We start from the raw sequence: 26,072 nt of genomic DNA, 5'->3' as shown, positions 1-26,072 counted from the left end.
TTGATTTGTAAATTTTCTTCTACTTCAATAATGATCTTTTTATCGTCAATATTATTTTCCACATAATTTTCATTATATACAAAAACTACAATATTTGGAGATTTTTTTAATTTCATACAAACCCAATATTCGTTAGGCAAATTAATATGAACAATTTCATCTATAATAGATTTATACGTGGTTATTTCAGTTTCATCTGCGGAAAGATCAAGTTTTATTTTTTTCAAACAGGGAACATTTTTCTTAACTGCATAATTCCTGATGGACCTTTGCTTTGGCATTTTTTTAGTAAAGCCCCAGACAACCACAAATATCTGTTAGACATCCAAAAAGATCCACCACATATCGAGATATCTGCTGGATATTTTAGTTATCTGGCAGACATCCAAGAATATCCAAGTCATGGATTTGGAGTTTCTAATATCTACTAGATATCCAGACTGTTACATGTTTTAGATATGGATATTCGGATATCCACTGGACATCTGGGAATATCCAAATCGTGGATTTGGATCTTTTCCACATCTGTGAGATATCCAGACTTTTACATGTTTCAGATATAGATATTTGGATATCCTGTAGATAACTATTCGATAACCTTCATGTTACATAGCAAATGTCTAGGATATATCTTTTTCAAGATATCTCTTAGATATTTGACTTATAGATATTGTAGGGTTTATTTACATTCAGACATCTGCGTGAAATTGTTTTATTTTCCATGTTTTAGTTAAAAAACAATATTTTTTATTGCATTGAAATGTGTGGCATAGTGTTAATTAACTGTAACTTAAACGCTTGAGGCCTCGTGCTCTCCACATTTTACAAAACGTGGTTAATCAGTCCGAATCGAGCAGCCACGCTACTTCTCTGGCTTCTTGTGTTCTGTTTTGAACGCAAACGATCGCTGTGCTCGATACTTTGAGTTTGTATTATGTATTAATTTGTATTAGTTTATTTCTTCATGTTATCGTGCATATATTTTTGATATACGTTGGTTTAATTTGCATTTTAATTATTTTGAATTTTAGCTGTGATTTTATGCTTTGCTTTGCTTAATAATTCGTATTAATAAAATTTGTAGGTGAACAATTATTTAGCATCATTTCTTTTCAACCGTTATAGTATGTTTTTGACATAACTATGTTCTTTTTTTAGCAAAACTAACATAATGATTTAACGGTTGAAATTTTTTTCTAGCATAAACTTGTTTATTTTTGTATCATAACTAGCTAAATTCATGCGCCATGCGAAGGCAAGGCATAATTCAAAGATGGCTGGTCAAAGATCAGCTGTAGATACTAGTCTTCCCAATCTATTATTATTATTTTTTTTATGTACAGTACTTGTTTATGTGTATGTAAATAAAGATCTTTGAGCTATTTCTGTCGGTTTCTCTAAATTTTTAATAAAAGGATTCATTTCACTAAAATATTTGTCATAAGATATAATTTTTATATATTATAAAATTGTTATACGATATAATTTTTCAGCTTCTCAAAAAGTAGAATGAAGTCAAGATTACAGTTCCAAACACAATGTACATAATTTGATTATACAGGGTTAGAGAAACCTGAAAAAGCAGGGAGAGTACAGAAAATTCAAAAGTCCTGGAAATTTTTATAATCTTTTTACAACTCTGGAAAATGCAGGGAATTTTTATTAAATTGAAGTTGCAAAAAACCAATGGCCAAATATGTAAACTTCCAAAACGGAAAATAATAATTGAAAAGAGTTATCTCAAGAACAAAATAAAATTAAGAGATGGTAATTTTTACTTTGAAGTTTTTTTTTTTTTTTTTTTTTTAATTTTGCTTTAGTACGTTTTTAACTGTCTAGCATAAAAGCAAACATTGTTTATTGCTTTGTTTGACATAAATCTTGAATTTTATGCTAAAAGACCTTTTTTATTTAAAAATTAAACATTACCTAAATTCAGTCACAATGCTATTATTTCAGTTATGATTACTTTTTCTTTATATTATTGGAGGAGAAATGAGGGAAAACTCATCCTTTGTATGAAAGAAAAAAAAAGGAAATCTGTAAGTAATTACTACAAAGTTTGTAAGACAGATATAAAAACTCAATTTTTTGTATTAATAAATAAGTTATTTATAAATAACTATCAATAACATGGCTGTTATACTGCATTGAGCTTGTAAAATTGTATATATTTATAAATAACTTATTCATAAGTTTAAAAAAACTTCGATTTCTAAAGCCCTAAATCTTTACAACTTCATACTATTTGAACAATAAGACATCGTTTATAATATTGTGGAAATTAAAAATATTCGTAAGAATATACAGTGAAAGACATGTTACTAATTTGTTTAATATTTTAAAGCTGTAAGAAAATTTACCGGTTTAAAAATCATAACTTTTTGTATTAACAGATGAGTTAGTTATAAATATCAACACTTTTACTCATATTATCAGCAAATGGGCTGTTATAACTGCATTGGGCCTTGAAAATGAAGATATTTATAAATAATTTATTTTTTAATACAAAAAAATGCGATTTTTAAACTTGTAATTTTGCTTACAGCTTTAAAGTATATTTAAAACTACATCAAATCCAAAGAACGTCGCTTTTGATATCTCATATACATCTACGAGATTTAAAATGCATATCTATTTCATAACTATACGATATCCTAGAGCTATCTGGATATAATATCGTTTGAACATGAAAGAGATATCTATAGCATATCCAAGAGCTATCCAAAACCTCCCTTCCATATCTCCAGCATATCCAAGGGAGATCGAGATATCTCGACGTCGCTTGGATTCCAGACGTTGCAACCTTTTTACCTCTGATGGATATTCTCTTGGACATTCGGATATACTATAGATATCTGTTGGATAAGGTCAATGTTCAGCTTGTTATCCCTTAGATATCTATAGGAAGTAGTTTGGAGATATGTGGCTGTCTGGGAGTATGTTGGCAGATTTGGGAAAATTGTCGTAATTGCCTCCTCTTTTAAAAAAGTTTTCCCCGGGGAATCAAAACTTCCTCACCATTTATAATATGCTCATTATGCGTTTCAATAAAATGTTTTTCGAAATGCAGAGCACAAATTGAGCAATATTTATCAAAAACTTTATCTAACCTGGGAATCAACGAGTTCCACTTCTTTAGTTTTTCTTCATCTGCTGGAGCTTTAAAAAGCGAAACTTTTTCTTTGCATGTTTTGTATCCACTTTTGCACCCTGGTACAAAACAAGATGAAGCTTTACTTCTTCTAATATTAAACTTTGATGCCTCCATTAAAAGCCTTAAACGCTGTTTCATGAAATATTCACGAAATAAAGGAAAAAAAGAGAAACGCGGAACTGAATTGTAACAAAATCCCGCGTCTACTAATGTAAACACCGCGAAATTGAACGTACACCTCGACCGCACTGCCCTCTAGCGGTTTTCATACATTTTGTCTTCAAGAATCGAAGGGGAAAAAGCGCCGATCGGCACACTTTTCTTTCTAGGCACTATAACAAGACTAAAATCAGCCTCCTATCTAAAGATTTGGACCCCCTTCTACAAAACCACAATGATCGGTACGCAATCCACGTGCTTCTAAAGGAAACAACCAGACAGCCTTAATTTGGGGCATGTATTTTAATCTGCAAAAAAGCCTGTGTCCTTTACATCACTTGCTTCACTGTCTGTTGTCAATTAAGTTATTCTTAAATTTTTAAAAACTGCTATGATCCGAATATACCTTCTGCCGAAAACAGTGAAATAGAATCATCGGATACCTCGTCAGGAGGGAGGAGTCAAGTGCCTTCTTGTGAAAAACGGACAATAATTTTGCATCTGAAACGTCTGGCTTAATGCTGAGCACGATGCTTTCGTCACAATCATGGAGAAACAGTTTGCGCCATCTGTTGAGAAAAACTAGATTTTTTTAAAAAGGATGTATAACTCTTCCTTTTCCTTTTTTGAGCAATCACGATTGCTTATTGCTTTAATTTGACTGTTTTTGACGTTCCTTTGATTTTTTCCACCGCCACCCTCCGCAGCATTACCGTCGACCGGCTCCTCACAATGCTGCACCTCTAGCGAAAACCGTCTCCAGGTTTCGCCAATATCCTACACTTACACGCATACATACACGCACCTACACACATATACATATATACACCCACACACACATACATACACCTACACACACATACACAAACGTATACACCCACAAATACACACACTCCTACGCACTCACATACACACAACTACCCACACACTCATGCCTGCACACAGACACAAGCACATATGCCTACACACACATACACATCCCACACACACACAACTACCCACACACTCATGCCTGCACACAGACACAAGCACATATGCCTACACACACATACACATCCCACACACACCTACACACACACACACAACTACCCACACACACATGCCTGCACACATACACAAACACACATGCCTACACACACATACCCCCCACACACAAACACGCTTACATATACACACACACACTCGTGATTGCGAAAAACATAATTTGAATTAAAGATGACAAAATTCAAATTAATTTTTTTTCCCTCTCTTTTACGCATCGTCAGTTTTGCTGTGATGACTGGCAAATAATTAAGTTATGGGGTTGCTCACCAGAAACATATTTCTAAGCATGATATAAGATAATAGGTATTGTGGTTTCACAAGAGCCAGACCTCCCCCCCCCCCCCCCCCCAGTGTGAGAATAAAAATTGTTTCTCTCCAATATCGACAAAAGGAAGCGCGATTTCTCAAAAGGCACCCAGCGAGGCTCCGTTCCACTTCTCTAATGAGAAAAGCATTTTTAATTTGTTGTTTAGTAATTAGATGTTGAATTAAACATTTAAGGGTCTGCTTTGAACGCCAATCACCGTCACAATCGCGGTCTCATGTATTGCCGCCCCAATGGCGGTCTTCACCGGAGACCTCGCCTAGCGCCCGAATATTACAATTGTTAAAACCTATATATATAAAGTCTAGATTTTAAAAATAAATTAAACTGGTTGCTTCTTTTAAACGAAGAAAATTAAATTTTTTTCACTCATACTATTTAAGGAACTTAAGTTAATGATTTTGTAACATATGTTTCTGGTTCAATTTTTAAATTTCTGGGGCAATCAAAACTCTCCTCAAGCAGGATGCCCAAGCAGAATGAAATTAAAAAGAAAATGTACGTGCATCTCGCTGTTTTTCCCCTGTCCTCTTATTGTGAAGACTGTATCCTTTGCACTTCCCTGAAAAACTTACATTGGAAATAACTGACCCTATATTCTTGCGTAATTGTTCCCGTCTTATTTATAAAACATACCTAAAAATTTACTTAACTGCAATTATGCCGGTGCGGTGCAGTAGTGCCATCTATCGACAACCATCATGATATTTGCTAAAAAAGGATGCTCCAAAGGGGTTCTTTTACCCCTTTTTGGGGGGAACTCAAGTGCAGTTATAATCTGGTGGATACTTGGCGATATATCGCAAGTGTTTTGGCCGCCAAGTTTTTGTCGCCAGTTTGGCGACAAATTTGCCGATTTAAAAAAAATTAAATCTGGTTTCAATTTGGCCACTGTTTTTTTTTTCTTTTGAGAGTAAACTATTGAATCACATTAAAACTCCCAATAATGAGAAAATGACATTAAATTGGAGTAAAAGTCATGTGATGCACACACATCAGCTCGTTTCTGTTTTTTGCAGGGAGGTTAAAGGGGAGGAGATAAATCTTTACTATGTAGAAGTGGCAACGTTCGTTCACTTTTTCCAGAGGGCGCTGTATGTGCACCGCTCCCGACAATCGCAGCAGATCAATGTAAATGATGCTAAGTTTCTCATTTTTTTAGAAGCAGCTATTAAAGCAAAAAAAGAAAAAAACTACTGGAAATTGGTTGTAAAAAGGGGCCAATATAGTGGACGATGTACGGCTTTCGTCCACAGGAAGTTAGCGCAGTATTTGATGGAAAAATTTATTTTATTTTTCATCACCAACTTGCCGAATTCGTCTGCTATTAATATTGCGCTGTGCGATGTTTTATTTTTTACGAGTTGGAATGTTTCTATTCCCGTAAATAATTGACGCAATGAGAATGTAGTAGAATTAATTACGTAAATACTTTTTTTAATTAGTTGTAAATTTCGTGACATGTTTCGAGAACTAATTAAAGCGAAATAATTTTTTGCTTTCACGACCTTTAACAGATAAAAATAAATGTTAATGTTCTATTTACTTAACTTCAAGCTGATATTGATTATAATAATTTACTCACTGCTTAAACAGAATTGTTATCATTATTTTTTTATTATTGCATTTTTTCGACAACGAAATGGGAAAAAAAATCGAGAAACCTTATTCATTCAAAAAATTATACCTTGGAACGCTTTTTTGAGATAGTTTGTGGGGTTTTCTGTTGAAATTAATCATGTTTTTGAAAATTACAATGTACTCTTTTTGGACATGTATTTTTTAAATGAAAAAGGTTTCCCGATTTTTTTCGATTTGGTTGTAGAAAAAATGCAATAATAATAAAAAAATAATAATAACAATTATGTCTAAGCAGTGAGTAAATACATGAATAAAATGATTATAATCAATATCAGCTTGAAGTTAAGTAAATAGAATATTAACATTTATTTTTATGAGTTAAAGGTCGTGAAAGCAAAAAATTATTTCGCTTTAATTAGTTCTCGAAAAATGTCGCGAAATTTACAACTAATTAAAAAAAAGTATTTACGTAAATAACACTACTACATTCTCATTTCGTCAATTATTTACAGGAATAGAAAAATTCCAACTCGTAATAACTAAAACATCGCACAGCGCAATATTAATTGCAGACGAATTCGGCAAGTTGGTGATGAAAAATAAAATAAATTTTTTCATCAAAATACTGCGCTAACTTCCTGTAGACGAAAGCCGTACATCGTCCTCTATATTGTCCCCTTATTACAACCAATTTCCAGTAGTTTTTTTCTATCTTTGCTTTAATAGCTGATCTTAAAGCGAAACAAATTTGTTACGCCCTTTGAAATCAACCCCAAGAAAATCATTCTTTGTTTACGATTTTTTACGCAAAAATAACTTATGCAGTCAGAAATTAAAACCTGCAAATCATAGTAACCCAAACATAGCAGCACCAAAACATAGCAACAGAAACCTTAAGCCCGCATAAGATTTCTTTTTTAGCTCTTAATAATAATAATAAAAAAAAGTGATTGGAACAGAGGTAGGAAACATGGGGCCCGGAGGCCGCATGTGACTTCCGTGTGCTTCTTGCGTGGTCCAGAGGCCGCATGAGATTTCCTTGTATTTATTGTATGGCTTTTAATAAAGTAAGCTCTTGTATAAATTCATGCTTTGGTATTTCGATTGAAACAATTTGACAATCAATTTTGGAATATCTTGCATATAAAATAATCTGAATACTCAAAATAAGATATATGCCGGTGTTGAACTATCGTCAGTTCCAGCCGAGGCTTATAAGCACTCATCAGCCCGGCATAGGAAAGTGACTGATCGGCTGGAAATGACTGAGCTGGCGGTGTATTTCACGTATTTCTGCTTTAGCCCTGGCTAATGGGCGGTAATTTACTGAATATATCGTCAGTTGTTTACTTCAAGTTCTGCTTCTAATATAACGTTATTTAATTACTTTCATGTACTAAACAAAAAAAATTACTAATTTTTTTTAAACATAATCTTAATTTTTTTACATAATATTTTGTAAATATTTTTCATTATCTTTTCTTTTTCTTATGAATTTCTTCAAATATTATTGTAAATACCGTGAAAGAAATATTTAAAAATAATTCTGCTTTATCTTTACTAATATTATAAAGAGAGAGGGCGGTATTTTGTGTTTTTATATGTTCGAGGTAATCTCCGGAACCACTGCATCTATTTGAAAAATTCTTTCACTATATGAAAGGTGCTTTCATATAGTGAAAGAATATACTCTATTATACCTACCTATATTACTCTTACTGAGTAACATAGGCTATAATTCGAAAAAATCCGATAAATAGTTCTTTTTTTATTCAAATTTTGGCCCAAATTTTACGTAAATTGCCTATTATTGGCTATTAAAGGGGTGAAAAATTACTTGCACATATTAATATTATATATCGTTAAATAGGATAGAATTTTCTGCGTTCTAAACAATTTATTTCAATGCTCTAACTTAATTGCGGCGGGAGTTTTTTTACGTTTTTAGCTTGAATTTTTTTAGGCTTAGCTGAAATTTAGGCACTACTTTCTTCATTAAATCCATCAATAAAAAGTGAAGGAATTGTCCCACAGTTTTCTTTTTGACAGCATTGGAAAGAGCTGTTTTTTTTTTTTTTTTACTCCAGATCTCTCTCGACCTTTGGTCGAAAAGATTAGCTTCTATCTTCAAAGGAAAAAAAGTTACAAGCGTTTTTAAATCAATTTCGAAATATGTCATTTTGATTCAGGTTGTTAACAATTTTATTTTCGCGTTTCCATGGTTACGCTTTTTGAATTCTTTGCATCTGATTTCTGAAACTTATTTTATTTCATGTTTCCATGGCTACGCTTTTAAAATCCATCTTTCGCAATTTAATTTCTTAAAAGTATTTTAATGTCTGTCGTCATTGTTTGGAAGGGTAATTTTGCATGGTGTTTTTTTCTTTTATTTAAGTTATTCTTTTATTTAATTGTTGAATATATGTCACTTGACACAATTTTTGTTCTCAAGGTAGACCGGGCAACGGACCTCTTAATATATAAAGATTTGAAAGCTACTGTTAATGTGATTTTATACTTTTTGTTTGTTTGGCGAAACATTTATTATTGCCAAAGAAAAAACATCCGCTTCACTCGCAAAAGGGCTGGGTTTCGGTAACGTGGTCGCTTGGCACGTTAGGCGCTGAGCAGGGTTCAGTCTAGGATTATTGTTTTAAGGCAACCGTTAATGTAATTCATTGTTTTGGGGATTTGTTTTGAAAGAAAAGAAACTTTTGATTTGTTTTTATCCGAGTGAAATGTACTACATTTTCTTCTTTTTTTTCTGACGATGATTTCTGAATGTTCCACGGGATGTTTTTTTTTTTTTTTCGTTAGACGGATGGATTATGATATCGTGGTTGCTGGGCAAGTTTGGCGATAAACAATAGAACTGCAAAATTATTTTTACATTTGAAATATATTATTTGATGTCTTTTTTTGTTTATTTGGTGAAATATTTTAAATTGCAGTAAAAACCGCTTCACTCGCTAAATAGAGTTTTAAAGCAACTGTAAATATAATTTAATGATCATTTCACATCAGGGGGAGGGGGGACTGTAAATCTAATTTAATGATCATTTCACATCAGAGGGGGAGGGGGCGTCAATTTCTTTTATTCAACAGACTTCCATTAATTTTTTAGCACGGGCATCGCTGTGCGGGTACTGCTAGTAAATTAATATTCTTAATGGCTCACTTTATTAAAATCTACAAAATTAAGCATGTAATCAAAAATATGATAGGATTAAAAATGATAGTTTTGATTATGTAAATCTGTTACGTCTCTTGTTGAAGTGTATACCGTAACAATAGTCATTAGCAATCAGTAATGAAAGAAGGAGTGAAAAAATGAGGATTTCGAAGTTAAGGGTCAAAGCTTAGCTTAAAAGCGGAAGGGTCCGACGCCTTCCTAAAATATCTTGGGGGGAAACACTCGGGAACTCTGCCCCCCCCCTTCCTTTTAATGTTTTCAAACATAATATAAGATTACGTTTTTAAAGTTTCTATGTCGAAAAATTCCGAAGGAGAGTCCCCGGATTCCTTATAATAACTAAATGTAGTTTAAAATTTGGTCGAGTATACTTCAGTTTTTTAGCCTACTTTCCCAGTAAAAGTCAGAAAAAAGCATGAAAGAAAGCTTATACATCTTAAAAATATCGCGAAAAAATAAATAAATAAATAAATAAAATAATTAAATAAATATCGAAAAGTTAAAAATTGGAAAGTAGGGTATTGAGATGGGGAAAAATGTCTGTCTGTCTGTCTGTCTGTCCCCCCCCCCCTAATAACTTTTGAATGAATAGTCCGAATCGAACAAACTTTTTTTTTTTTTTGGAAAAATCTCGGCGAGGACACTTCATTCCCATGCGTCACTTTTTGATTTGAACTATTTTTTGTTCAATTTTGGACAAAAAACTTACCATTAGCGCTTGCGGGGAAATTCAAGGCAATTCCGAACTGTGAGGCGAATTTGCTTCAAACAAACTTTGTAGGAAAAAGATTTCGATGAAAAACTTGTATATAAAATATCTTTTTGATTTGAACAATTTTCCGTTCAATTTTGAACAGTTCAAATCCCTTAACAATAGCGCCTACGGGGAAACTGAAATTCAATGTAGATTCCGTACTTGAAGGCGGATTTACTTCAAACAAATTTTGTTGGAAATAACTCTTGACGCCAAACTCCAGACTTCGACTCCGAGAATTTAGGGGCACTTGACTCCGACTCCCCGACTCCGACTACGTATTTTTGGCAAAAATTTGTATACGGAGGACAAATGACTGACTCCGATTCTTAAATATTCGACTCCGACTCCTTTATCTCAAAATGAGATTGACTCCGACTCCGCAGCTATGGTTTTAACTGTGAAATAATTATTGTTGATATGATTTGTTGTTATTTTTACGCTAAAGTTTCAATTTAGGTACTCAGTTTTTGGCGAATAAACTCGAAGTCATTTATGTTTCTACATAAAGATAAGCGCAGACGATTTTTTTTTTTTTTTTTGACAAAGAAAGTTATTTCTTTAAGTTGACATTTTATTTTATTTTTTGTTTTGTTAAGTGCATTAATTCATTTAAAAATGTTTTTGGCAACAGGGGAAAAAGAAACTATTTTTTTTTTTTTGATATGATGTATTTATTTTAATGAGCTTATTAATTTCAATTATTATTTTTTCGTTTTGAATGATGTTAAAGATTTTTTTAATGGAAAAAAGTGTATTAGCTGCTTTGTTTTAAAAGTTGCTGCTTATTTATTTGCTCGTTTTTTTTACGCATCTAACTTTTTTAGATGAGTGAGGAATATTTCATTCCTAGAAATCAGCTTAAAGTATTTTAAAATATGTTTGGAAAAATTTGCGATTTTAGTTATTTTTGAGAATATTGATCAGGTACTAGAAAGTAATATGGGTATACGGGAAAGTAGGCTCGTCTAGTTCTAGACAGAACTTCTTGTAAATGCTTCCAAATGAGATCACTGAACCTTCTCCTCTCTCACACGTGACCAGTGATAGTTTTGCAATTTTTAATAGTTCAAAATCGAAACGTTTTCGTAGAGAGCTCCCGATTCTTCCCCGTTCCATTAATTTTACCAAGGTTAACCTAAAATTGCATTTCTAAAACTTTCCATTTCGGAGAATCCCTGGGAAGAACCCTTGGCATTCTATTGTAAACAAAGATAGACTAAAATAGATTTCAATTTTGAAAAAAAAAAAAAAAAAAGTTAAGAGCACAATATCGTGGGGAACCCCTTCTTTTTTCTCTTCTTAACGTTACTGAAAATTGTAAAATTGCGGTTTTTGACATCAACTTTGAAAATATCGCTTGGAAGGGAACTAGAACCCCTTCTTCCGATCCTTTTCTCCTTATGCCTATATAGATCAACTAATTTCGAAAATTTCCGGGGGAATTTACCTGATTCCCCCTTTTCTCGTGTCCTTTCTATGTTGTCAGTATAGAAGCCTATAGAAGTGTCTTTTCAGACTTATAAGCATTAGTATTCTTCTTTGAAGAGACATAAAAAAAAGGTGTCAGTGTTAGCTTTATGTTACGTTTCACAATTTTCTTTTTTTAGAACTTTAAATCTTGATTTAGAAACTTAAAGGAAAATAGGAACTAGCGGTAGTTTAATGTCTTTGTTCGACTCGGAAGAATCGAGATCCGGTACACTGTTAAAAATTTTCCGGAAAATTTACGGTAATTGTTACTGGCATCCATGTTGCCAGTAACTATTACCGTAAAAATCAAATGTTACTGTAAAATTTTACGGTTTCCTCGGTAGGCCACAGCAACCAGTTGGCGCTGGGATCGCTTATTTCTCCGGTATAAATTACCGTAAAAATCAGCGATGCGTCGGCGATGCAATTTTACAGTAACAATTACCAGAAAATCTTCCTGAATTTTTAACAGTGTACTGGTTAATTTAACTTTTTTAAAAAAACAGAGGTGTGCCAAAATACTCTTTTGCCGACTGGGCCAAAGTCAGCCTGCTCGCCCCTGCTCACTGCTTTAGGAATTCTCCGCTTTCTTCTTCTCAGCCTCTTCATCCGCTTCATCGCCACAATATAAGCATAAGTTTTTTCTTTTTTCAACAAAAGTTGGATTCCGATTCACTTAATCGCTCTATAGTACGAGGTGGACTTACTTTTGAAGTACTGGGATGTTCATCTTCACGTTGTCCTTTTGCTGCAGAGATTAAACATTTCCGGTTGTATGATTTTCTGCAATCCACTTGAATTGTGACGGACTTTTAACTTCTTTAATAATCAGCAAACTCATCAGTTCTCGTGACACTTGCACCGGTTAAAGTTCGCATTCCACGACTGACCATAATAGTTTCCTCTTCAGTCAAAAGTTTATTGCAAACAAAGAAAAATTGTGACATTTTTTAAAAATATTGATCAGCATAAACAACAGAAGACGTTGTAATAAATACGTTTATTCACTCGAACTGCACGTTTAACATTCAAAGAAGCAGGTATGTGAACGACGTCACACGGACTAGAATAGCCAGGAAGGCCATGCGAGTAGAGGGTATTCTGTAAGCGACTGATTGTCTTTTGAGAGTACGCAATATCTGGAAAATGGTTGGTCTTAGAGAAAAAATCATAACTGCCATTCTTGTAGAGAATTTTGAGATCTATAACTTTGGACTGAGGTACTTTTTTAATAAAACTTACCGTTTTCGAGAAAAATAAAAAAAACCCTAAAAATTTGACCTTTGACCCCGGATAATTTTTTTAGCACTCATGAGATAGATGGGGATTTTTGGCACTTTATTTGTAATGGTAAACATAAAGTCTCTACAACAAATTTGGCTCTGTCGGAATTTTTGTTATTTTCATTGCCTCAATTGACCTGACTAACTAGTACGTAAAAATTAAACAAATAAAGAAATAGCATGTATTAAACAATGCAGATAAAACATAGTCTGTTCAAATCGGACTATTCACTGAACGTTTTTGCAGCAAACCCAACAAAGCATGTCTGATGTGAATGAGATCTACGTAGCCTTCACAATGCTGCCCTGTTGACTTAGTTCCAATTATAGTGTAGTTCAGGCATATACATTTGAAAATAAATTATCCCTCAGATGTAGCTCTGACTGAACAGCTAAAACCACTAAAGATAACAGGCTTTCATGTTCATATTAGCTGCGTCGCACGGCTTTGAACGATGTACTTCGAATATTTAAGTTAGTTCAAGTGACGCGTAAAAAATCATAAGGGCCATAGTTATAGAGAATTTTGAGACCTACAACATTTGGCTGAGGTACTTCTTCGATAAAACTAAGTTTTCGAGAAAAATCCAAAAATCCTACAATTTTGATCTTTGACAATAAGTTTCTTTAAATAAGATCTTTGGATAAGTTTTTTGGCATACATGGTCTCTACTAAAATTTGGCTCTGTCGGAATTTTCGTTATTTGATCACTATTTTCATGTCTAAATTGTTCGAACTATACCTATTTCATCAGATTTGACAGGCATAATTTACTTTTGGATATCGTCTTTGAATGTTTAAAAGGTATATTTAACAAAAATGTGACGTCTCAGGTAATTAAGAGAATCTTGATCAGAGACTAGTAAGTCAGCGTTGATATACTGGAAAGTAGGTTTGATTAGCTCTTTAAGAATTTTCTAGCTAAATAATTTTTGTCGTAAAATTAACGCTACTGCGTATGAGCAACTTTCTCAGTTCACGCGAATAAAAGTTATCTTTAACATTTCAGACCCATTTTTAGTTTTATTACTACCAGTTTTTTTCACTACAAGTAAAGTATATATTTCAGAATGACTTATCACGCTTTGGTTCTTTCGAGTATTCAGTAGGCTCTTGTATAACTGCAAGTGTGAACTATTGCTTCGCACCTGCATTAATTTATTTACGTGGGGAATTTGGTTGATGAAATGTTTTTGAGAAACGATTTTGTGTATAGTGCAGCTCTGGTTAATTCAGCTGTGACTTTGACTATGCTTACCTGTATTAGGGGCGTTTAGTGAAAAATGGACGTGTTAATGGCTCTGATTGTAGTTGGAATATTTTTGAAACGCTACCAAGAAAGTTTTTCAACTCAGCTTAGTGCCAAATACCCCTCCCTATTTTCTGAAACGGGGGGGGGGGCAACTTCCCGCTTACTTTCAAGATTAAAGGGGACTTGCTCCCTCACTTTTCAGAGTTAAACAATAATGATCGATAGAAAAAAGATTTTTACTGGCCGCATTGACTTATTTCACGAAAATAAATAAGAACTAAAAATTCTAACTAAATGAACTTTTCTCTTATTGTTTCACGAAAGTAGAACTTTGAGTTGGAAGAGGAAAGTCTACGTTGGCCATCCGTCCCGATTTCAGAGGCCGTATTCCACATTTTTTTGTAAGTTATTCAATCAGCCATATTAAAATCCTATAACCTAGTTCGATTTTACACAAAATTAATGGAAAAAATCAGCATCAGGGGCGCTGCTCCTCCCTCCTCCCCCACAACACACACTTTTTTCGTGCACCAGCCGCCTATGATTGTGTGAACCTCAGAGCTACTTAACTACGTTCTAAAAATCAACTTACTTTTGTGGACATTCATTGCTTCCTTTTTTAAGAAAAATATAAGTAAAAATCAAACGATTGAAGGAAGACGGGTAATTGCGGCAGTTTCGATTCCTTGCTTGCCTCGGAAAAATCGACTGCACATCTCAAATTTATACAATCATTCTGTAAAGGACCCCGCAAGAACTCTCCAATCGGGCCCCGCATGCGCTAAGGCCGGCTCTGCCCAAAATGTATATTCAGTAAATTACCGCTATCAAGCCAGGGCTAAAGCAGAAATACATGAAATACACCGCCAGCTCAGTCATTTCCAGCCGAGGACTGCAGTTTCGTGCTTATTAGCACTCATCAGCCCGGCATAGGAAATTGAAAGTCCAGTCCTCGGCTGTAAATGACTGAGCTGGCGGTGTATTTCATGCATTTCTGCTTTAGCCCTGGCTGTTGGGCGGTAATTTACTGAATATACCATGCCTTGCCTTCAATATTCGAGTTGAACCGAACCATAGTTTCGGTCACTCGTCTGGTCTGCGTTAATTCTAAATTAGCTACCACTTTGTTTGGCACTCTTGGCTTCCTTAAGAGGTTTTCCATCTCCAGTTCAGCCACTGTCCTATGCTGGGCTGATTAAAACTAATAAGCACGAAATTGCAGTCCTCGGCTGGGAACGACTGATCTGGCGGAGTATTTCACCCAAAATGTATTTCAGAGTTTCTGAAAAATATGCAAGGCTGAAATCAAACAATTCCATTTTCCTCCTCCTTTGCTGCCATCGGCCCTACACGCGTCTAGGGCGAGTTAGATAAAAAGCTTACAAAACTTTTATTTGTTTTTTGTGCATTAGCCAAACTGCAAATTTCGTAAAACACAAATGTAGTTTTACATGAAATACACCGCCAGCTCAGTCATTTCCAGCCGAGGACTGCAGTTTCGTGCTTATTAGCACTCATCAGCCCGCCATAGGAAAGTGACTGAGCAGATACAGATATAACGTCATTTGTTTAGGTACTGAGTAATGATGTTGACATATTTTTGGAGACGAAGCCTAGTGAAGCCTTTGCAGTAGTCGGTTGTCATGATGCTGGTATCGTCTGCGAAAAGGCAAGTGAGATTGTCCTCATTAGAGGGGAAGTCATGGATAAAAATATTGTAGAGGATAGGTCCCAGGGCACTACCTTGTGGTACACCAACCCTGATAGTGTGTTTATCAGAGAAACTGTCGAGAATTTTCACTTGGAAGGTACGATTGTGGAGGTAATGATTCAGAATATGAATAATGTAATTTGGGAATTTTAGATTGATGAGTTTGAATAAGAGTCCTTCATGCCAGACTCTGTCAAAAGCCTTGCTAATGTCAAAGAAGACTCCCACCTTAAATTTGTTATTATTATTATTGTTTTGGATATAGTTGACCATACGGATAAGTTGGTGGGAGGTGGAGTGTTTTTCCTTAAACCCAAACTGGAAGTAGGGGATGATGTTGTTTGAGTTAATGAAATCTTTGATTTTTTTAAGAAGGACTTTCTCCACTGATTTGGAGATGGAGGGAAGTAGACTGATTGGATGGTAATTTTGTGGGTAAGAGTGTTCAGTGTTGGGCTTGGGGATAGGAATAACAATTGCATTCTTCCAATAGTTCGGGAAATATCCAAGTCCGAAGATCTCATTGATGATTTTGGTGAGATGCGTAATAGCATTAAGTGGGAGATGTTGAAGGTGGATATTTTGAATATTATCTTCACCACCAGCCTTCCTGGTGGGGAGGTCCTTAATAGTGATCATAATTTCAAGAGGGGTAATAATTGGAATGGTATCAGCAGGAGGAGGGGGATTCTCAAGGAATTCCTTGATAGTGTTACTAATCAGAGTATTGTTGTTCACAGCATCATCTTGAGGGTTGGGGTAAAAAAAAATTTCCAAGGTGCTAGCAATTAAATTAGCTTTATCAGAGTTTGTATAGACAAGCTCGTTATCAGAGATATGACGGGCGGGGATAACTTGCTTCTTAGTAGTGAATTTACGAACCAGCGAAAAGAAAGCCTTGGTATTGTTTTCCAGGGAGTCAAGGTAGTCATTGAAGGTTTTAGTTTTGTACTTGTCAGTCAGTGTTTTTATTTCTTTTTGGAGATTGTTAAGTACAGTTTTAAGAGCAGACTGAGTGGGAATTAAACACCGACGAGTTTTGGCAGTTCATCAATAAATGCAATTTGTGGCATTTTCTGCTGCTTGTGCGTTTTGTCGTTTATGAAGTACTGATGAAAGAGAATGGAAAACACCTGTACATTTGCCATAACCTAACTTCCTGTTTTTCTTGGGGCAAGGGGGGGGGGCAAATTAGTGAACTCTACTCGGGAAAGTGATCAGCACAATTTTAAATATGGATCTATTTAGACCTGCATCAAATAACTGCAAAAGATCACTTCCTGTAAGGTAAAACCAATTCTAGTTTGTAATGCTAAAAACGGGTGAGGGGAGGGGGGTAGTGGGAGCAAGAGGGCCGTTTTAAATTTGTTTTTCACTTTATCTCTGGGTCTGAAACTGAGCACACATAATGTCTGAAGCTGAAGCTCTACATAAATGCCTTCAATGTGGAAAGGAATTTTCAAATACTTCTAACTTTTGCAGACATAATAGAGTAAAGCATGGATTGGATTACAATTATCGAAACAGCTTTTCTTGTCCTTTCCCTTCGTGTAAGATTGAATGCAAATCGAAAAATTTATTAGAGAAGCATATGGACTCAGAACACTTAGAGCTTGAGAGAAGTACACATACTTTCCTCACATTTGAAGAATTTGAAGTATGGAAGAGCGAAATTGAAAAAGAAACTTGTTCAAGCTATGTCAGAAATTGTAGCATGAAGAGGAAAAATGACGAAAAAAATATATTTCTACTGCCACAGAAGTGAAAGTCAGAGGAGAAGGGAGGAAAATGAAAGATAAATGAAAATTCAAGGGTCAAATAAAATAAATGCATTATGTCCTTCAATGATGAAATTCAAACAAAATGCATTGAAAATAGAAGTTGAATTTGTCAAGACTCATGTAGGTCATGAAATGAATATTGGAAGGTTAAAATTACCTGAAGAAGAAAAATTAGAAATAGCAAATAAATTAAAAATCAAAGTTCCTATTTCAAAAATTCTGGATGATATCAGAGATGAGATTAATGGAAAGTTTCGAAGAGGGATAACTGGGAAGGACATTTTAAATATAAAGGCTGAGTATAAAATGGAAGAAATGGATGGGGTGTTGGATGCAAATGATGCAATTAGTGTTTCAAAGTGGATAGATAAAAGGAAAGAAAGAAACAACAATCCAGTTATGTTTTACAAATAGTAAGGAGCACCGGATGAGCTAAATATATGGTGGCGTCGCGTTTGCGGGCGATGGATATTTGACAGGTGTCAACCTCTCCAGATAAGCAGACGTCCTGGTGAGCTATAGGCAGGAGCACTGAGGGGAGATATATGCATGTGGAATGGTTGCATATAGATACAAGTTTATTTTATATATCTGTCTCTTACCCCCAAATCTACTGTCAACTCCTCACGTTTTCTATTTATTTGTTGTAAGACTGGAGCGGAGGAAGGAATGCACTTCAAGCTTGTTCTGGTTCATTCTTAGAATTCTAAAGAAAGGGTAGGGATACTATATACAAAAGAGAACATGTGACTAATCTCAACTAACGAACATATGTAGTTTAGCTATTTCTATTTTAATTTTTTTTCTCAAGCAAGAGTAAAAATGTCTTAACATAAAAATGAAAAAAAAAATAATAATAAATGAATAAATAAAATAAAGATTAAAAGGAAATAAAATCAGATAAAATAAAATAAAAAAATAAAAAAAAAACAACAAAAAAAAAAAAAAAAAGAAAAGAAAGAAAAAGTGAATTTTTTAAACATGCCAGCAGTAATGCTACGAAAACTGGTCTAGAACTGAATCCTACTACTTTCCTGTTTACGAACTAGCGAACTAAAGGAAATGTATACATCAATACATAAATTGTTTTAAGAAGCTTCTTAAAGGGATATTTGGAAATTCAAGCACTTTACCTTCAATATGTAAGCGCACAAACCTAAAATAGTCCTTACACTAAGATTCTGTATAATCTTAGAAATGGCAGAATCTCATCAATCTGCTGCATGTCCAAGTGTTAGTCAGGTAATCTACTCGAATATTTGGAATGATCGAGTAGCAATAAAATATTCAACAGGTGAAAAGTTCTAGGGTCCAAACATTGAATAACAAGCAAGCTTTATCTTACGTTGGGAATTCTATGAATTAATATAAATAAATTAATTAAAATCCTTTATTGGCATTTCTCTTTCAGCGTATTTAAAATTTTATTCGCAGTTTCAGTATTTTAATTTTCTTTCATTTTTTCCTTTTATTTTCATGTAACATTTTTTCTATTTGATGTCCAAAACATTGAATAATATTACAAAAAAAAAAAAAAGCACACACATCACGTTAGGCCAAACTTATCATTTATCCATTGATGTTTTAGAGTCTTTTTTTAGGGATGGCTCGAAACACATTCAAATTTTCCAAACAATAATCATTTTTATCAACAAATTGTATTAAAATTTTCCTATGCTATTGTTTCAAGTTAGTTGATTTTGTGGATAGTTGCAAATAACTGAGATGAAGATTATTCTATAATCTTTACACATCGATGATCAAATTGTCAGGCATTATTGGGCTAATGTAACAATAATAAAATTCTTTGTTATAATTTTCTTTTCGAGTCGAAACATTTTCATTAGTTTCATATCTGAAATTCAATATTTTGCACGAACACAATTCTCTTTCTTTTTTCATTATTTTTCTTTTATTTGCATGTATTTTCTTTTCCCCCTAATTATTTGATTTTTTTACTCTAACACCAAAAGTTTTTAAGACAAATTTTGTTTGAACCTAGCCACTCTTGCCAATCAAGAGTAGGACAAAATTAAATTAAAAAGAGACGTTTCGAGAGAAATAATGTCGGGTCCAATAGTTATAAATGCTTCTAAGTTCAGAAATTACAGGAGAAAGAAACACCAAAATAAACACACATTTTTCAATCTCTAATCATCACTTTCAATTTACTTATGGGAAACTCCGTAGAAAAGAGGAAAAAGTATCAAAATCGTAAATTATTTTTTTCCTCACAAATTTGTCATCAATGAAAAGATAACTGTCTAAAGTGCATGAAAATGACAAAAAATTGCAGCAAAACTCAAAATTAGAGTTATTAGGCTTCAAATCATTTCGTTATAACCATATTCTTATGAGTAACTTTTTTATGCTACTTAAAAATAGCTGTTTGGTTTAACATTGCGGCATTTTTCAATTATTTTCTTAAATATGCTATTATGAACTCTAGAAGAGTTATATGGGTGATTTTCAAATGTATTGACACATTACGTTCGGCACAATTTGAAAATTTTTGTTGTTATAAACATTAGAACTTTCCTAGGATTAAATTCCTTACAGTTATAGCTTCCTAACCAGGTGATTATTAGTGAATTAATTTGCTTAGATTTTAGAAATTCCAAAAAACTTCTTGGCAAGTCACCGTTTTTCTCCTGTTACTTTATGAACCACTAGCTGCATTGCCCGGCTTTGCACGGTTAACCTCGAAAATAAAAGTTATGTCAAGTGACACATGTTCAACAATCAGACTTCAATTAGAGAAGGGAAAAAAGTAATGTAAAATTTCCCGTCAAAATAATCATTCTTAAAGATACAAAACAGCAAATCAAAAATACCCCAATAAATTAAGCACAACTCTCCATAAATACAATTGAAGTTCTTGATTATCTTCTAATGGCAGTACAAAAAAAAAAAGATAAATCGCCGAATAATAAAAGGGGAAATTTTTACCTCCAAAACAAAAACCAAATTTTATTTAGTCATAGCCGGGAAAAGAAAAGTGGCAAAGTTCTGAACTTTAATTTAAAATGAGATCGCGCAAATGATAGTTTTCCCGATATGAAATTCTGTTCCATTAGGCTCAAAAATGCTTTTAAATTTTTTTCCCGGTGATTTTACAGCCTTTGTTTTTTATGAAATGCGAAGAAATTATTTCTATTTCAAGGGTATTTTTTGGGGGGGTTCGAATAGCGCCAAATGCGAAATGATCGGATAATTATTTCGGGTTAGAAAGAGCCATTTAATGCCATTTACGGGCCTTAAAATTAAAATTTGAACGATTCGGGGCTTTTTTGGCGTTTGACCCCCCGCCCTCCCCCCTCACGTTCTTTCTCGGGTGCCCAAGTACCTCACTGCCAAATTTGGTCGCGATCCGACGTAAACTGGATTTGTATAGGGAATATACATACACAGATACACACGTATAATATATTCTCTGTCTCATTTATATACAACAAATGACCAAAAAGTGTTGGCTTCCAAAAGTGTTCGTATACACTTTGAAATTTTTTAGTAAAATCAAAATAACGCGAAACTGAATTCGAATATGAAGTTCAATATTTTTTTCATATCATTCCTATGACATTCTAAACAAAATCCTGGAGTTTTTTGAAAATATTGACGGATCTTCTTTTTGAAATGGGTTAAAAAACGAAGTGACAAAGAAATGATACGATACAAAAGTCTTCGTACACTCAAATACATGGGTTTTTTTTTTCTTTCATTTAATCCCGGTTATTGAAGATACTTCACTTGACACAATAGTTTTTTTCAAGGTAGACCGAGCAAAACCGGGCAACGCAGCTAGTCCTAAATAAAGGGTAAAGTTCGTGATAAAAGCATACTAAATCAAACAATAAACGTTTTCATTGCAATTACCAATGAACAAATAAAAAATGTCAATACTGAAACCACTTTTTAAAGATTAAATAAATTCATTAATACAGATTAAAGTGTACAATCTCAAGATTCTATAAGCTATTTTCAGACAGACAGACATATTTAGCGCTTCCAGATCGCGGTTAACAAGATAAAGAGTATTTTACGGCATGTGATATTAGTAATAAATATTGTTGGTCTTTACTCAATATCGTCGGGTCAACCTGCAATCGGTTGGCCCGACGATTTGGGGACGCTTTTCAGAGTCGTATAGGGTTTTTTTTAATTTTACAAGAGTAATATTTGAGGTCTGACGTTGTATCATCAATAAGCTAAGGAGAATAGAACACTGGAGGGGTGTGCGCAGATTTTGCTTCAATTGGCGAATGATTCTAGCTTTCAATCTAGTGAATTGAAAATATTTAGAAATATGCATCATACAACAGACAGCTTAACAAATATTTTAACCACGTGTCTTCCCTTCGAGATATTTCGAATTTTTGCAGGGGAGGGGGGAGATAAAGCGCGTGAACTGAATGAAATTTTATCGAAAAACCACAAAATCACGCCAACTTACATGTAAAAACCTTATTTTTTTAAGTAGAGGGGGGGGGATTAAAAATTCGAAGTATTGTAGTGTATTAGGTATGTAGCCACTTTGTAATGTATCACTCGTATTTAATGAATTTTATGTACAATTCTCCAAATTCAGGCCTCTTGCCAGAACAGAAAATATTAACTCATAGGCTTGGAATTTTGCGCAGTATTAGTTTGTGTAAGGAAGTTACAAAACTACTGCACCAAAGCTTAAAGTTCAGCGGAATTAAAAATATTTTGTAAATTTTCTCTTTCTTTGATATTTTTCTAAAAATCTGAAAATTTCTAGTCTCTTGCCAGAGCAGAAGACATCAACTCAGTCACGAAATTTTGCACAGTAATTAGTGTTAGGGGGTCACAAATTTTCCGTACTAAGGCTAAGTGCTTTGAAGAAATCCGATTTTTTCAGTCCACTCTAATGTATTAACTCGGAAAATTTTAAACTTTTATGGATAAATTTTGTGCAAATTCTGCGTCTGACACCGCAGAATTGCCGCTATTTTAGTTTGATTTAGTATTTTTTTTTTAAAGTTATTAACTTTATTTTTATTGGAAAATAAGCTTATTTTAGTTTTTTTTTATTTTTTTTCGATTAACTTTCTTAATTACTTCTACGGAAAGTAGAAAAAAAATGCTTGCATCATCGACTTCGTCTTTCACTTGCTTCTTTTGAAAACGACACAGAAACATGAACCTCTTTGAAATATAAGTTCCAGGAAAAGAACAATGCTTACTTGCCTTACCACCTGGTATTGCAATCTATACAAAGGGGTGTTTTGCTGCTTAGTTAGATAAGGGGTTTACCACCTTTCCACTCTGTTCTTAAGGGGTTTAGGGTAATCTTAAAGCCTATTTTAAATGTATACACAGTCCCTAAACTCTTATCGGGGAGAAAGACATCATGGCCCTGTTTATGCAGCTAGATTCATCTTGGCGTCAACCCGGCTTCGCGAAATAAGGCTGTTTTATGCATCCAACCCGGCTTCAAGCCGCGTTCAATGCAGGAGCGAATTCCCTCCACCTACATTGAAGGATTATTGGCGGATTTTTCCCACAAGAAGTACAATTAAAAGTAATTCCTGGTGATAAAGTTCTGTACATGAGTTTCGTCAATAAAAATTCTATTTTTAAATGAAATTGAAAACCAAAATAAAATAAATTAATAAAAATAAATCAATTTGAAACAATTTTTTCAGAAAAAAAGTATATTAAAAGCATATTTCGGAACAGTTGTGAAAATTTTGGAGGGTGTTGGAACCCTAAAAACTCACCCCTTAAGTACGGCCATGATATTGACAATCACAAAAGGCAAAAATTTTAATTTAGAAATGGATTTAGAAGATCCAGACATATTTTTACACAATTGACTGATTAATGCTAGTTCTCACAATGCTGATCCTCAGTCGAAATTAGTAAAAGCTGTTGCATTTGTCACAAGCTATTTTTGATTAAATTTATGAAATTCAAGTAATTAAAAGAATGAAATAATAGGATTCATATTGAAATATAATATTATTCACAGTGTAGTTGTGATAAGTAATTAACTGATTATGCCCCAAATTATTTTCAGAAAAGTTCTGCAATGTGTTTTTTAATGCTCAATTTAACTATAAAAAAGACACACACACACAAAAAAAAGGATATTCGCACATGGACTGATGGGAATGTAAAGGAGAATCCACGATTTGACAAAAACGGGTCTTCCCATCAATCCGGCTGCAATCCCCTTTTATCCACCTTCCGCTTCAACCCGGTGTGAAGCCGGAGTGTGCATAAACAGGGCCCATGTGTCGGATTAAGGGCATAACAACTCCGCCTCCTCAGAGTGATTGACCGCAATCGCTACTACTTCAAATATATATGGGGTTGATGATTTTCTTCTTGTCATCATGACAGAAGTGCAGAAGAATTTTCTGAAAAAATATGGAAATGACGTAATTTGTCTCGACTTCACGCATGGAATGAATGTCTACAATTTTGACTTGGCAACCATAGTCATTATTGATGCAAAAAGAGAAGGTTTTAAAGCAACTTACATTTTCAGCAACCGACAAGATGCCGTTGCATTAAAAGTAGCGTTCGAGTTCCGTGAAGAAAGAAATAACAGGCCTGGAAACAAATGTTTTAATGACAGATGATTGCGAGTCCTTTAACAATGATTGGACATCTACATTTGGGGAACCCAAACAAAATATTCTTTGTGCCTGGCACATCGATAGAGCCTGGAGAAATAATTTTAACAAGCACATAAGAGACACCAGCGACCCTCCAGAAGTGTACAATATGCTGCGTTGTTTACTTACTGAACCAGATGAAGAAAACTTTGATGTTTTATTAATAATATGCTTACAAATACTAAAAGAGGATGACAAACTAAAAGCATTTGCAAATTACTTTCGGAAAGAATATGTAGGAAGGAAGGAAATGTGTGCATATACATATAGATACTGAGCCGGAATTGACACCAATATGTACATAGAAAGAATGCATCGCACATTAAAACATGAATATTTTGAGGGGAAAAAAGTGAATAGATTAGGTAAAGCTATACATTCTGTGATGAAATTTCTTCGGGATAAAATATATGACAGGTTTATATTTCTTGAAATAGAAAAAATTTCTACGAAACAATCCATTTCTAAGAAATCGGCACAAAGCAAGCAAAACTTTAGAAAGAAATATTTACCATCACACTGAAAATACGTTTCTACTTGAATCTTCAACAAGGACAGGGGATTTTTATAAAATTCAGAAATGCAACGCTGAATACAAAAATTGCCCACTATTGTGCACAGAATGTGGGATGTGTTTGCTCGAGTTTAAGTGCACTTGTTTAGATAACACAGGGCAGTAAAACAGGTGCAAGCATATTCATTTAGTTTTTCCTACACTGTAAAAACGATTCAGAAACGTTCCTGGAAAATAATGGGCAGCTGATGTGCCCAATTTCTTCCAGAAACATATCTTGGAAGAACCAAAACCACTTTCTGCTTAAAGTCAGTAACTTTTCTGAAATTAACCTTGCAACTTTATGAAGAAGTGCGAAATCTTCCCCGGTTAAAGCCAGTCATGTCTCTAGAACCATCTAGAGAAATTAAGTAAGTTTAGTGTAATTGATTAGAACCTTCCTAATTTACCAAGAAGGCTCCTTAACATCAGAGCGACCACGGCCAAAGCTATGCAGGAAGGAACCAAGCATATCTCTTGCCTGCAATTGCCTGCCTTGCAGGGCTGTAGCTACTCATTGACATTTTCGCGCTCTCATTGCTAGCTTGGTCAATCTGGACAGGCCGTAAGCGACCATGGGCCTATATTTTTAATAAACGCGCTCATTCAATCTTTAAACTGGTTGCTAAAAATATTTTCCACAACAGTGAAAAGTCTGCTCGCGTGCAACTTGTAGCGACTCGGGAAACTTTTTTGTAATGATACTTGTTTTTACGGGGAAATAGGTGAAAACGTGTGAAATCTCGAGATGTTTCACGGAAATAACCAGTAACGTTTCGGACAGTTTTTTTTTACAGTATAACAGAGCAAACCTGTCACGAATGCAGTAAATGAAGATGTAAGCTCTGAAAGTGAAGAACTGATTATCAATGAATGCAACATAGAGAAAGGAACAGAAAGAGATTTACACATTAAAAATTTGACAGAAAGTAAGAAAAGTGATAAAGAATTGAAGCATGAACTACAAAAGTTACACTTGCAAATAGGGACACAAATTTCTGAGTTGAGAGGCAGCAAAAACTTGCACAAGGCGATAGAAATAATAAAAAATGCATCAAAACAGTTAAATTTAATCGACCAGTCCCCAGTTGTACAACCAACTTTGAAGATAAATCCTCTTACAGTTCAAGAACCACCAAATAAAAAAATCACTCCTCA

Source organism: Uloborus diversus, unplaced genomic scaffold, assembly GCF_026930045.1.
Source record: "Uloborus diversus isolate 005 unplaced genomic scaffold, Udiv.v.3.1 scaffold_812, whole genome shotgun sequence".
In the NCBI taxonomy this organism is placed as follows: Eukaryota; Metazoa; Arthropoda; class Arachnida; order Araneae; family Uloboridae; genus Uloborus; species Uloborus diversus.
Note: the sequence above shows the minus strand (reverse complement) of the source record.